The 13510-nt window shown below is 40.6% G+C and overlaps 1 protein-coding gene across 7 annotated transcripts in view; it reads right to left on the reverse strand.

Annotated features, from left to right (window-relative positions):
• Positions 1-13510, reverse strand: part of Fggy (FGGY carbohydrate kinase domain containing) — a 399645-nt gene that overhangs the window by 234374 nt on the left and 151761 nt on the right. The gene's annotated exons all lie outside the window — the stretch shown is intronic.

Here is a 13510-nt window from a genome sequence, read left to right on the forward strand (position 1 = left end):
TGCTTGGCACAACATCTAGTTAAAAACTCTGCAGCTGCTTCAGCAATTATTATTTACTCCCCAACACTTTTCTTATGACCCAATTATCATAATAAAGTGGCTTTCCCTAAGGTCCCTGCTAGGGTCTCAATGTGTAGGATGCAAAAGTGTACTGAGGTGGGTTTTGGGGGAGGTGTTTAGGTCATGAGGCCCTACCCTCACGAATGAATTAGTGCTCACATAAGAAGGGCTGTGGTAGTGAGTTTGCTCTCTCGCCCTCTGCCTTCCACCACGTGAGAACACAGCACGAGGGCCCCTACTAGATGCTGGCACCCTGACCTTAGACTTCAGACTCCATAACTATGAGAAATAAATTTCTGTCCTTTATGAATTACCTAGTCTATGGTATTGTGTTATAGCAGCACAAATGGAGCAAGAAAGCCCTCTAGTCATTGTATCATTGTATGGAGTGGATGTGATTCAGTTCTCTCCTCACTTTCTGTCTCAGCAACCTTGATTGTTCCCTCCATTCTCCATCTCTGGGTCTTCCTATCTCCCTGTCCAGTGTAGGCTTCCTCTGTGGCACATCCTTCTCAGCCTGGCCTTTAATGTACTGGAATTCCTCGAAGCTTTTTCCCAGATCCACTTCCCTGCTCCCTCATGGTCTCTCACAATTGTCATCAGCTTCAAATATCACCTACACTGAGGACATTCGAGTCTATTTCTAGCCTTACCTAACTTCCCCACATAGGCCCACTGCCTGCTCCCCGTTATTATTTGGCTAGCTCAAAGGCACATACTATCTTTCCCTTTTGTTTAACTCTTCTTTGAAACATTTATCTGAGTATTCCGTAACATTTGTTCATTTATTTACCAAATATACACCAAGTAACTGCTGGTTCTTTTTCTTTTTGGTACCGGGAATTAAACCCAGGGGCTCTTAACCTCTGAGCCCACCTCTGTTTTTATATATTTTACTCAGAGACCGGGTCTTGTTAAGTTGCTTAGGACCTCTCTAAGTTGCTGAGGCTGACTTTGAACTCATGATCCTCCTACCTCAGCCTCCTAAGCCACTGGGATTATAGGAGTACGCCACCATGCCTGGCTACTACTATGTTCTGGACTATTTCCTGTGTACCACCTTATCTTAGAAAATATGTCAGGTACCTTGTGCCAAATCGGCACAGATAAAATAAGGTAAGAGGGACTAAAGATTAATAAAACTAGAGATGGAAAAAAGTGAATTAGATGAGTTTATACTAATGGCTCAGAAGCCCACTATGGATGAGTCTCAAATATTCTATAAATACTCAAGTAGCCAAAGGAGTAAAAGAGTAAGGGATATTTTGTTAGTTCTTCCATATCATGATCATGAGAGACAGAGAAAAGTAGTTATTAAGAAAAACTGGAAGAAATTCAAAATAATTTGGATACTCAGATCAGTATTTCCCTGAGAAGCCTGTATTAAGAAGATGGCGTTGGGGCTGGGGATGTGGCTCAAGCGGTAGCGCGCTCACCTGGCATGCGTGCGACCCGGGTTCGATCCTCAGCACCACATACAAACAAAGATGTTGTGTCCGCCGAAAACTAAAAAATAAATATTAAAATTCTCTCTCTCTCTCTCTCTATCTCTCTCTCTCAAAAAAAATTATTAAAAAAAGAAGATGGTGTGAGGTCATCAAAATTACTAAGTAGAGTTGTCACTTTCCCTGAGATGCCCTCAGGTGTTAAGGGACATGCTTAATAATAGTCATACAGCTAGGCCATGGCAGGGTCAGTTTTCAAACGCATGTCCATCTGGCTCGAAAACCCATGTTCTTTCCATTACCACAAAGTGCATAAAAATAAAAATAAAAAAATGCCCCCCTGCCCCAATCAGCTCTGAGTCAACACCAGAGGTCTACATGTGAAGTCCATGATATGTCCATAACAGAACAATGTGTGATTCACAAAGCTCTGTATCTGAACCATCCCTGGGCAGGTTCTGCATTTTCACTTTAAAGGAAAATAAATATACAGTCCTTGGTAGAGAAGAATGGGGGAGGGAAGCAGAACATGAAGTATTAATAAACACCATAAAATCATTACCTGGTCCCTTAAGTAGCCTCTGAAGTAAGGGCAGTGGGGGAAAATGGCAGGAGGTTTTTTTTTTTTTTTTTCCCCTCTCCTAATAGATTGTACATTTCAATAGCTAAAAGGGTATGAAAATTTAACGGAATTTTAAATGTCTTTCTAGGTTTTACGATACCACAAAGAGATCATCTTCTTTCTTCTCGCCACAACAACAGATGGGTGGCAGGGAGGGGTCTGTGACTCACCACCTCCCTGTGCCCGCAGAGGCTGCCGGAGCAGCCAGCACGCTTCTGGGATCAATAGGGTTCATGGCAATGCAGCGTCTGCCAGCAAACCTTGGAGAAGGCCATTAGTCAACGGTGACCTGCCACCCTGACCACAGCAGCTCTCTGATGTGGATTCTCAGAAAGGTTAGCCTGTGCTGGGAAGCTGAAAAAGGTCTCGAGGACCGTGAAGTCGGCACTCACGGAACTGGGTTGAAGGACACTGTAGCAGAGCCACAGAAGTCACCTAGGACATTGAGGCCACCACCAACCAGCTGCATGACCAAGACAAGCTAGGAAGAATGATGACAGGTCACAGGAGGCCAAACATGGACAGTGGCTATCTTTCAAGAACACTGAACCTCTAAATGGATGGCAATATGACTGACGTGAGGTCCAACCACAATCTAGAAGCAAGTCCCAGATTAATAAATTTCAGAAAAAGAAAAAAATCCCACACTGAATTGTGCTTTGTTTTTCCCCCCACATACAGCTATGCAAAGTATGATGGCACTCATTTTCCTGGAATTCCAGAGGTTCTCACACCGTCAAGCCTCTCCCTTGGGCTATTTCAGAGAAGGGGAGGAAGGAACCTGTGAGGTGGCACTGATCTTTCATGATCCTGACTAATCTTCTCACAGCACTTAGAAGGGGCTTTGGTTTTAGACAGAGCTGAATTAGAAATCTTCCAGGTTATTTCATGAGGTTAAGATGACTTCAGACTGCTCAACTTGCACTTACTGGATCTAAACTACCTGATTCATCCAGGTCACTCTCCCATAGATGTAGCACTTGCTTTTTGTCAACAGCCTTTATAAATGTGAGGACAAGAAGGGGACACATGACTTCAGATACATTCTGACCAGGACGGGGCTCTTGTTGAGCTTGATTTGAGAGTTAATGCTCAGACCTGGAGGCTGTATGGCCTCCTGGTCAGATGTGCAGTCTCTGGAGCAGATCTATCTTTGGCTCCATTCCCCACTCTGTGACCATTAGCAGCTTGCTCAACCTTTCTGTGCCTCAGGTTCCTCATCAATAAAATGAATATTCTAGTACCTACCTTGACTGGTTAAAAGAATTAAATAAGTTAATAGTAATAAGGGATCTAGAAGTGATTGTTAGATAATACATAAATATTTGTTTGGTTTATGGATCCTTAGGAATCAAACACTCTAGCAAACCTAGGTTACTACTGAGTTTACATATATACCATTGAGAAGCTACATTGGTTTTCCTTCCTTGTATTTTTAAATGAAAAAAAAATGACCATAAATTTATACTTGACAAACATATACCTCATTATTTTAAGCCCACTCTACTGGCCTGAAGGGAAAAAACTCAATTATTTTATTCAATGTATTAAGTATGGTTATGAGGTATGGTTTTATCTTCTATAGCATTTATAAATTTATCAAGCAAGTCATCTAGCATTTATCTAAATTGTTGATTGAAAATACTAACCAAGGAAAGTTAACGTGAAATGTGGTATGTCATACCACCACAGCCTCATAATGAGATGAGATTAATTCTAAAAATTACAGTTTTTGAGATAGTTGGTCAGCCACTTGGGAACTAATTTAAACATATCACATACTCCAAACATCTCTATTTTGTCTATGAGAGAACTACTTGGAATTTATCAAAAAATGTGTGGTACTTGGGGTACTTTTTTCTATGCTTTTAATTGATATATCAATAGCATTCAACAATATTTAATAAGCAGCTGCTCTGTCAATAAATAGATACATGAATGCTAGACTCAGTTAATTTTGGATAGTGACAAGTGATCAGAAGAAACTACAACAGGGAAACAGAATACTGCTGGTGAGGGAGAAGGAGTGTTTGCTCTGAGGAAGAGAAGGCTTGTCCCTCGTTGACATGGGAGCTGAGATCTGAACAGAGAGATAACCACGTAAATACTTTGAGAGGGGCCACACCAGGCAGAGGGCAGAATTGATACAAATCCACACTAAAAATGTTTAAGGAACAAAAAAGAAGGTCATTGTGGGTGGATGGTGAATAAATGGTGGTAGGGCAAGTGATACAAGTCAGAGAGAGAGGTCATGCAGGACTGTGTTGGGTGTGGAAGGAATTCAGATTCCCCCCATTTGCCACTCAAAGCTACTGAAGGATTGTAAGAAGGAAAGTAACCTGATCTGCTTTAAATTTTTTAAAAAATCACATTGGTTGCTGTGTGGAGGATGAATTACCTGAGGGAAGAACAGCGATAAGGAGACCTTTTGAGAGGCTAGCACACTAATCCAGTAAGAGATGAATATATATATATGTTGAACAAGGTTAGTAACAGTGAAGAGGGGCAGAGATGTTTAATTCAGTGTCAGTTTTGGAGCAAAGCAGAAGGTCTTGTTGGTGCATTCATTATAACTTGTTAGAACAAGAGAAGCAAATCAAGAATGGCTTCCAGGTTTGGGTCCTGACCAACAGAGAGCATTGAGGTATCTTTTACCAAGATGAAGAAGACCAAACCAGTAGTATGGTAGGTGGCTGGCTGTGCGTATCCATCAAACATGGATTTTGGGGTGATGTACACAGAGGAGACAAAGAGTCTTAAAAAACTAACTGCCTAATTGAGAAAACAAAAGCAAAAAGTTAAGAAGTAAGCAACAGGTGCTAATGGAACGTGGAGGATACACCAACAACCATTCTGCAACCTGATTCTGTTGCTGGAAAAGAACTTTAAGGAGTGGCAAGGCCTGAGGTTAGGTTTGCATGACCTACACATAGTGATCTGGGGTGGTTCCCAATAATCCTTTCTCACACTGCATGCTTAATAGTCAAAATTAACAGAGAACACAGGGTAATAGTTTATACAGAAAAAAACATGAAAAATTGGGATAATATACCATTTCTCACCTCTGAAGAACAATTCAATTTTATTCTCAGGGGCTCCAAAATGACATCTGCAACTTATTTTCTTAGTTAGAGGTGTCCAGATGGGTGTGGCTATACAATATTTACTGCAATGGTCAAAACAGTCTCAGGTTTCATTGTCTTTCTATCACTTTTGGTCTAAATGGAGCTAATTAGAATATGATTGTGATTATGATTAGAAGCAGAGTTCTAATTAGTTTTATTATATCTTGCTTAGATTAAGGCAGTGATTAAAAACTCCATCTACCCAGGGATGGAGCTCAGAAAAAGGTATCCCCCAATCCAGAAATTGGCAAAAATTACCTAAGATTATTCAAGGGGTACTTGCTTTGGCAGACATGACCTGCCACCTAAACAAAAATTTGAACTCAGAGGGGTGGACACTCTGAAGATTTACTGTACTTGACCTGCATTATTTCCTTCAATCCCTATAATATCTTCATAATATACCAATTAAGGCTCACAAAGATTATGTACCTCACCCAAAGTCACATATGGCTGAGCCCAAATGGTTTGCAGACATCAAAGCCAGAAATGAAGTCAGGTCATTTTGAGTCTGGAAATAAATATCTTAATTCTTAAAATAGGCAACCATTAATATTACTTAATTATTCTAGTTTATCAGTCACTTAAGAGCTTGATGAATGTGTGCCCAGATCCATTTGGGCACAGCCAGTTCCTATATGTACATGGATAAGAACTAGACAAAAGACTGGATGCATTCACCTACGGAAGGTGTTCCCTACATTCTTCTAATGGTTGGCATCACTTAAATGACAGTACCCACCTTAGCTAAATGATCAAGCTATTGAAAAAGCTCAAACAGGAGAGCTGTCATGGAATAGTCAAACAGCAATAGGACTAGGGATCAGAAAACCCGGTTTCTGGTCTCAGTTCTGTTCTGTCAATAAAGTACTGCAAGACCATGGAAATTCATCTCATTTCCTGGAGTCTCAGTTCTTATCTAGAAATTAAGGGCATTAGAGCAATATCTCTATGATCCCTTTCAACTCTGATATTCACTGCTTCTCCAGAAGTAGGGAGAGAAGTTGAGGGTTGACCTCACTTTGGGGGGTTTCCAATCATCTTTCAGATGCTATAGTGAAAGGAGGAGCATTTCCATGAAACCTCATATGCAGGAAAGCCTCTGAAAGTCATTATTTCACATTATCATGATGTGGTCATCACTGTTCCCTTGTCCTTCAGGCTCTGAAGGGCTGTTCCTGGAAGGGCCAGCAGCTGAAATGGTACTTCTGGGCATCTAAGGGGTGGGGGCACTGTGCTGGCATAGAGTGTTGAAAGAGTGAATATTCCTGTCTTCCCAGTGCCAAGGTGCACTTAAAAATGATAAGAGCCAGCATTTGCACAGGCTGCATCAACCATGCTGTCCTCAGACATCTGATATCTCATTTCAGCTTCACAACAAAGGCTTATGGAAGGGATGGTAGCTAATGGGTATTGTATATGATTATAGAAAAGAAAAGGGTTTGGTGCATGGACACACACAAACTCATTTTCATAGGAGCTACAAAATTTCTAAAATGGACCCTGCTGCCCTGTTTTATTTGTAGTATTGGTAGGAGTACTAATTGAAACCACTAGGATTAGAGCAAACCCTACTATGTTGACTCTCTTACTAGTAGCCTATCTTCAAAGATAGGACAAAAATCCCATTAAAAATTAGTATCCAGTCACCTCTCCTACCCCATACCCACCATCCCTCCCCATTGAATCTAGGTCTACCAAGTCCCAGGCAACCTCAATAATACCTGGACTCTTCACCTTCTTCATGCTTCCACACAACTGCCTGCGCTATTTCTTCGGCCATGAAATCCATTTTCACTCCTTTCCTGGTAAACCGCCACTCATATTTTTCAGACGCATCTCAAATGCCCCCTCATGAAAAGACTTCCTTGATACCAATACCACACCAGTTACTTCTTGCTCTGCTTCTACAGAGTGTTGCAGACATCCATAGACTTATTCACCTCTTCCCCTAGTGGACATGAGTTTCCTCAAGGAGATGGACCATGTTAAATACATTCTTGTATTAATTTTGTGTACTCAGCCCAGCATGTGGCATATGACATGGAAGCCTCTGGACCATTCTCTCTAAGGAAGAAGTTCAACTTTGAAGGGTAAAATAAGGCAGTACAATACTCAGAGGATGTGTATTTATTTTCAAGTATCGGAAAGACTTGGTTATATACAGGAATGAGAAGAGAGATAGGAGGATGAGGTAATATCAAAGGTTCAGAGTAAAGGGCAGAGGCAAAGCCTGGTCCAGAATATTCACAGGGATTACTACCTTCTTTGAGACATGGGAAGTGGTGGTGTGACAAGTCCTATATAATGTAGTTAAGACTAGGAGTACTTGTGGCCAAAGACTCCCCAGATCTCCCCACATAAATTAGAAAAAAAAATACACCCATATGACATGACCTGAAGATGGAGAAGCAGCAAAGCTCCAGGAGCAGCCCTTAAGGTCAGAATAGTAACAGTGAATTACATGATTTATTCACACCAAAATAAAAAGCAAGTTTCAAGTTTTAAAAAACAATGAATGAATGACTCTGGCTAATGTTCAGTTCTGTTGGGAAAATTCAGAATATTGTGTATAAATAGCTTGAAAAGGATTATATAATACCAGCAACTATGGATGGCATCACTGGATTCATTTCCCCAACACTGGTCTTGATCACTGTAGTAGGTAGAAATTCTTCCAGTGTATTTCCTCAAGATAATTTCCTCTTCTTTCCTTCAAGATGGAGCAGTATTGATGCAAACACTCCTATTCTCTGCTTCTCTGTTTTCCCTTATTCTATTCACAGGAAAAGGAATCACTTAGCTAATCCTTGAGGCTTGAAAAAATGCAACATCCATGGGGCCATGATAATAGAAGTGGGGCCGCAGCCCTGAAAGCATCTGTGCAGGCCTGTCATGGGTCTCTTTTGGAACCACCCATGCCCAAGAAGATCAAGTGAAGCTGCCTCAGGAAGGCAAAGCTAGATTTATTTTCTCTTTGTCTTAACTTTTTTGCCTGCCAATCAGTGGGTAAATAAATGTCAAGGGGGGGTCCCAAAACCCAGCCAAGATTCCAAGTAGAGGCAGGAGACCATCATGCTCTATAACAGCTGACCAAAACTAATACTGCAGTTTGCCTCAGGTGGTTCTGTGAATTATTCTCTGCTTGTTAGATCTCAAGGATGGAACAGTGGTGAATACTGGCACATTTATGTCCCCAATACATACTTATTATTGGTCAATATTCTTTACCTACAATAAGGGCTGCAGAACGAAAGTAACTAAAATGTAGCTTCAGCTACAGCAGGGTTCATTTTACTTTAGGAAAAGTGAAATCCCCAACCTTCATAAAACAAGTTGTTGTAAAATATTTCCTGTCCTGGAAAAGTCTCTGGGAGATTTGCTGTAGGAATGATGTTGTACTGCAGCTATTATTTGGTCTGAGGTATAACTTTCTACAGTAGTTCCTTCCTAAGTAGAGGTATTTGTGAAAGATCACTGTGATCACCTACTACTATAATTTAATTAAAAGAATTTATAGAGACATCCTTAAGTGTTAGGGACACCTGAAGCCAAAAAGGGATTTATATATCAAATCTCTCACTCAAGCATACATTTAAAGGCTAGGGAAGTACTTCAATGGGAGAGTGCTTGCTTAGCATGTACAAGGCCCTGGGTTCAATCTTCAGGACTGCACACACACACACACACACACAAAGGACATATGCAATCATTCAACAAATATCTCATCAGTGTCTACTACATGCCAGGTGACTGTACCCACAGCATCTGTGAAATTAAATTCATGTGAAATTGAAGGCCTAAAATATAATCTTGCAGGGGGAGAGAAAACTAGTTTAAAAAAGGCTGTCTCCTTCTTCTTAAGAACCCTCTCCTTCCCTATATGCCTTGTCTTCATTTTGCCTCTGAGTTTAAGAGTTAGTAATTCCTACTTGAACCTCACATTTGTTCTTTGCCTAGCTTTCCTAATCTCAAATAATAAATGACCTATAAGCTAATATACTGAATCCTTTATATAACAAAGCTCTCTCTGTAATGCAAATAATCACTCTATAATTCAGTCATGTTATACATGTGAATTTTCGTAAAGTGGCTTACCCCAGTAATACAAGGAAGTACTTTTCCCAGGAAGTAAAAAGGCAACTGGGACATGCTGAAAGGGAGCCTGGATAGTCGATTAGCACAGGTGGAATGTTGCTTATCTTCCTAAGAGTCTTTCTCCCTGCTGATCTCTTCCTTCCTGTTTGCCTTTGATAGATGTTTAGGATTAGATAGGTAACCTGGGAATGATTCATGTGAAATTGAAGGTCAAAATTTATTGACACATATCATTTTTACTAGACTATGGGTAAATAATCTCCTATGGGGGGAAAAAACTGGGTTTGGGTTTCCCCAACAATTTTGAACATTAAATCAACTAGTGTAGTTTTGATTGTAAGGAAACTTTTCTATTATACTCTTTGAAATCACAAAATTATTTTTCCATATTTTGTATAATGTTTCAAAGAAACCATCCAAATACCTCCTTGAAAGAAGACATTAGGTAGGAGTACTTCAGCTTTGGAGACTTGCATGTAGTTACTTAAAACATTGTAAATATTCCCCTCGTCCTTGAAGTGAACCATATAAATATTGCATTTGATCCTTAACTTACACTTCATAAATAATTTATTTCAAAAATATTCCTCCATAAGACCATCAGTTGCTGAGGTGTTCAGTTTTCGGGGAAAGCATTTATTTACTGCATGAGCCAAGGAAGGCTGGTAAAGACTTGGCTAAAAGCTCCACGTGGAGCAAATTATGGTAATTATATTAATGCTCAAATCCATGACGCTCAATGCTCAAATCTGTTAAAAGGTTTTGTGCTATACTGCCCACATCTTGACGGGCAATGAGGCCACTGAAAATGCTTAACACTTTACAGGGAGACTTCCGAGATTCATTTTTCATAGTTCCAAGAACTGTTGAAGAATGTCTGGAGGTGGCTTCCAGAGGAGTTTCTGAAAGTCACAACTGAGAGTAAATGTCTTCTGCCTCAGGTTCAGACCGAAACTCCAAGCTCAAGTGCCCGGAAATGGAAATCAAAGGAAGCTTCCCACAGTTAATTTTGACGAATGGATGAGTTTTAATTCATGTTTGGCAATATTCTGGTTAATGATGTCTCCTTTGCACATCCATTAAAAACCCATTAACTTAACAGGCAAAATCTAATAAAGTTACCCTGGAAATTTTCTGCTAGATTAACATTATGGACTTTAAATGAAAATCTCTGTAGGTATTGCTCTATTAGCAGAACTAATATACTAATGAAATATGTACCTCATGTAAGATGGGGAAACAAAGAAGAGAAAAATGTTAAAATAATCAGAAAAGGAGATGACTTGAGGCCCAAGTTGCCAAAGATTGCTGAAGCCATTAAGTACCCTCATCACAACTTTTAAAAGCAAGAAGATCTTGCTCATAAATTTATCCACTTACCAATCAAGTAGTAATTTAGCTATAAAAATATGTCATGCCTTCTGCTAGTATTGGAAAGACAAATGTAAATAAATGAAAATTCTTGTGCTGAAGAGCTCACAGTCCAGTATGGAATCAAGATATACAAACAGGTAATCAAGGTATTAAGCATTTCCAGTATTATTCTAAAGCTAATATCTAACACAACTCAGGAAATTCAGGGAAGAACAAGTAAGTTTGGGGGACATACTAACTTTAAAAATCACTTAACTAATTAAAATGGAAAAGTGTGTTCCAGTTAAATATTAGTTTCTTCTAGGGCCTCACATTAGGAAGGTTTCAATCCTGACATCACTTGTTGGTTCTATGCAAGCTTAGATAAGGTAAGTCTCTCTGAGCCTCCTCCGTCAATAGGCTAACAGTGTTTTGGTCAGTAGGTGTAAGAACTATATGAGACAAGTATGTAGAACCCAGAAGGGAGGGGAGAATCAGCATTTACTCACTCATAGGCAAGTGCTCTACCATTGAACTACAACCCCAGGCTCATGGTAAGCTATTTTTTAATTGCTACCAGACAGGACAGTGGAGGTAAAGCAACATTATGAGACTTGTTAAGACCATTGGTACTTAGCTCCCAGGTTCAGTGTGTTAGCCCCAATTTGCTTTCCATTCCAGGCCAGAAAGCCCTTTCCCTGGCTGGGGTCTAACAGTTCTTCGTCAAGGCTGGGAGCTCACAGAGAGCCTTCAGACAATCACATTGGGTTCTAAGGACTTAGAGGCCCATTTTAGCCACTAAAGCATCAGTGCCTGTTTGTGATTGACTGGATTGTGACCCCAAATTCAGATGTTGAAAGCCATATCCCCTGATGTGATGACTGTAAAAAACAGGGCCTATAAGAAGGTAATTAGGGTTAAATGAGGTCATAAGAGTGGGGCTCTGATCCAATAGAATTAGCATCCTATTGAGAAAAGACACCAGAGCTCATTCCCTACCCTGATGCACAAAAAGGACAAGTGGGCACACACAGAGATGGCAACCACCTACAGGCCAAGAGAAGAGGACTCAGAATGAAACCTATCTTGTCAGCACCTTTATTTTGAACTTCCCAGAATCCAGAAGTGTGAGAAGTAGGTTTCTGTTATTTAAGTCATGGAGGTTATGGTATTTCACTATGGTAGGCCTAGCAGACTGAGGCACTGGGATCTCTTTGCTGCAGATTCTCTTAATTCTTGCTATCGATTAGTCCAAATTATTGTGCTTAACCATGAACATTCAGTCAGCAGACTCTTTTTTAAATTTTTTTTGGTTCTGAGGATCGAACCCAGGGGCTCTAACATGCTAGGCAAGCGCTCTACCGCTGAGCCACAACCCCAGCTCTCAACAGACTCTTATCAACAACATCTTTATGCCAATACACTCAGGCGTAAGGACAGTTCTGTCCTCCAGAGGCTTGGCATCTCTTTCCTGTTTGGATGTTCAGTTGCCTTGCTGGGAGTGAAGCAGTTTAAACTGCTACTCCGATTGGCAGGAGTCCTGACACACCAATAAGGGACAGTTTCCCCAGATACCAGGAAGGTAAATGTTTGGCCCTATTTCTCAGCTGCTTTCCCAGTTTCTGGCTCCAAATGGTATCAACATGGAGCACTTTAAGACAAACCACCATATGATTTAAATTATTGATACTTCATTATGCTCTGCAAAGTTGCATTAACTGATCACACTGCAACCCAACTATACTCCTCCCCAGCCCAGGCAAGGACACTTGTCCTAGTCTAGCTCAAGTTGGCTCTGGGTACTGTATATCAGACTACTGCCTAATCCCAGTGGAGGCCAGCCACATAGCCACATCCATTCCCTTAGTCTAGTATGTCCCATGGAAGAGTCAGACCTGGTACCTTAATAGTGGGTAAAGAGCTGGACCTCAATTTCCCCATCTATCATGGGAATCATGAAACAAATAGATTCGTGGGGGCTAACCAAGGTAATGTACATAAATCACCTAGCAACATGGAATGTAACTGGTGACTAATAACTGCAGTTTGCTCTTCCCTCCTCTCTTCCCTTGTTGTAAGCACCTCCCCCGTTTTACCACCTCAGATCCTGTGATGGTTTCCACAAAGCCACAGAAATTCTAGCAGAGCTCTTTCTGCATATCTCCCTGGCTCTGTTCTTTTCTCTAGATGTAGCTATTATTAGTTGAATAGATCATAGACAACACACCAGAATCAGCAGGGTAGATGCTACTTGCATCCATTGTTTCTATTCTATGTACTGGAATTTTCATAGAGGAGTCCTGGGATTCTACCCAAGATAGGTAGATTGAAATGAAATAACTCAGAAATCAAGGTGGTCAGAAATTGTAGCAGACACTACTAGTTTGTCAATACTTAACAGTACAACTTTCAAGATTTAGTGGTCACATAGATGAACACATCTAGTCAATCACTACATTTTCCAGCCGCTTCTACAGCCCACCGGGACCTTCTGAATAAATGCTGGTCAACAGGAAGTGGTCAGATAGGAGGTTATGCTGCCCTCAGAAGACTGTACATAATTCCCCTGGTCTCTGTTCTTCTTTCTCACTGGCTGGGAATGGATAAGAGCTGAAGCAGTTAGTTTGGACTTATGTTGGAGGTCCTGCTTGGACAATGGCAAAATTGCACTAATAGCTATTTACCTCTGCTCTATTACACAAGACGGAAATGACCTCCCATCCTTTCTACCCTTATTGTTACAATATTTTAGCCTCCATGCTAAACAATTCATAACTAGGAATAATTGCTTACCTGATGACAGCTTA

Source organism: Callospermophilus lateralis, chromosome 7 (genome assembly GCF_048772815.1).
Source record: "Callospermophilus lateralis isolate mCalLat2 chromosome 7, mCalLat2.hap1, whole genome shotgun sequence".
NCBI classification, from domain to species: Eukaryota; Metazoa; Chordata; class Mammalia; order Rodentia; family Sciuridae; genus Callospermophilus; species Callospermophilus lateralis.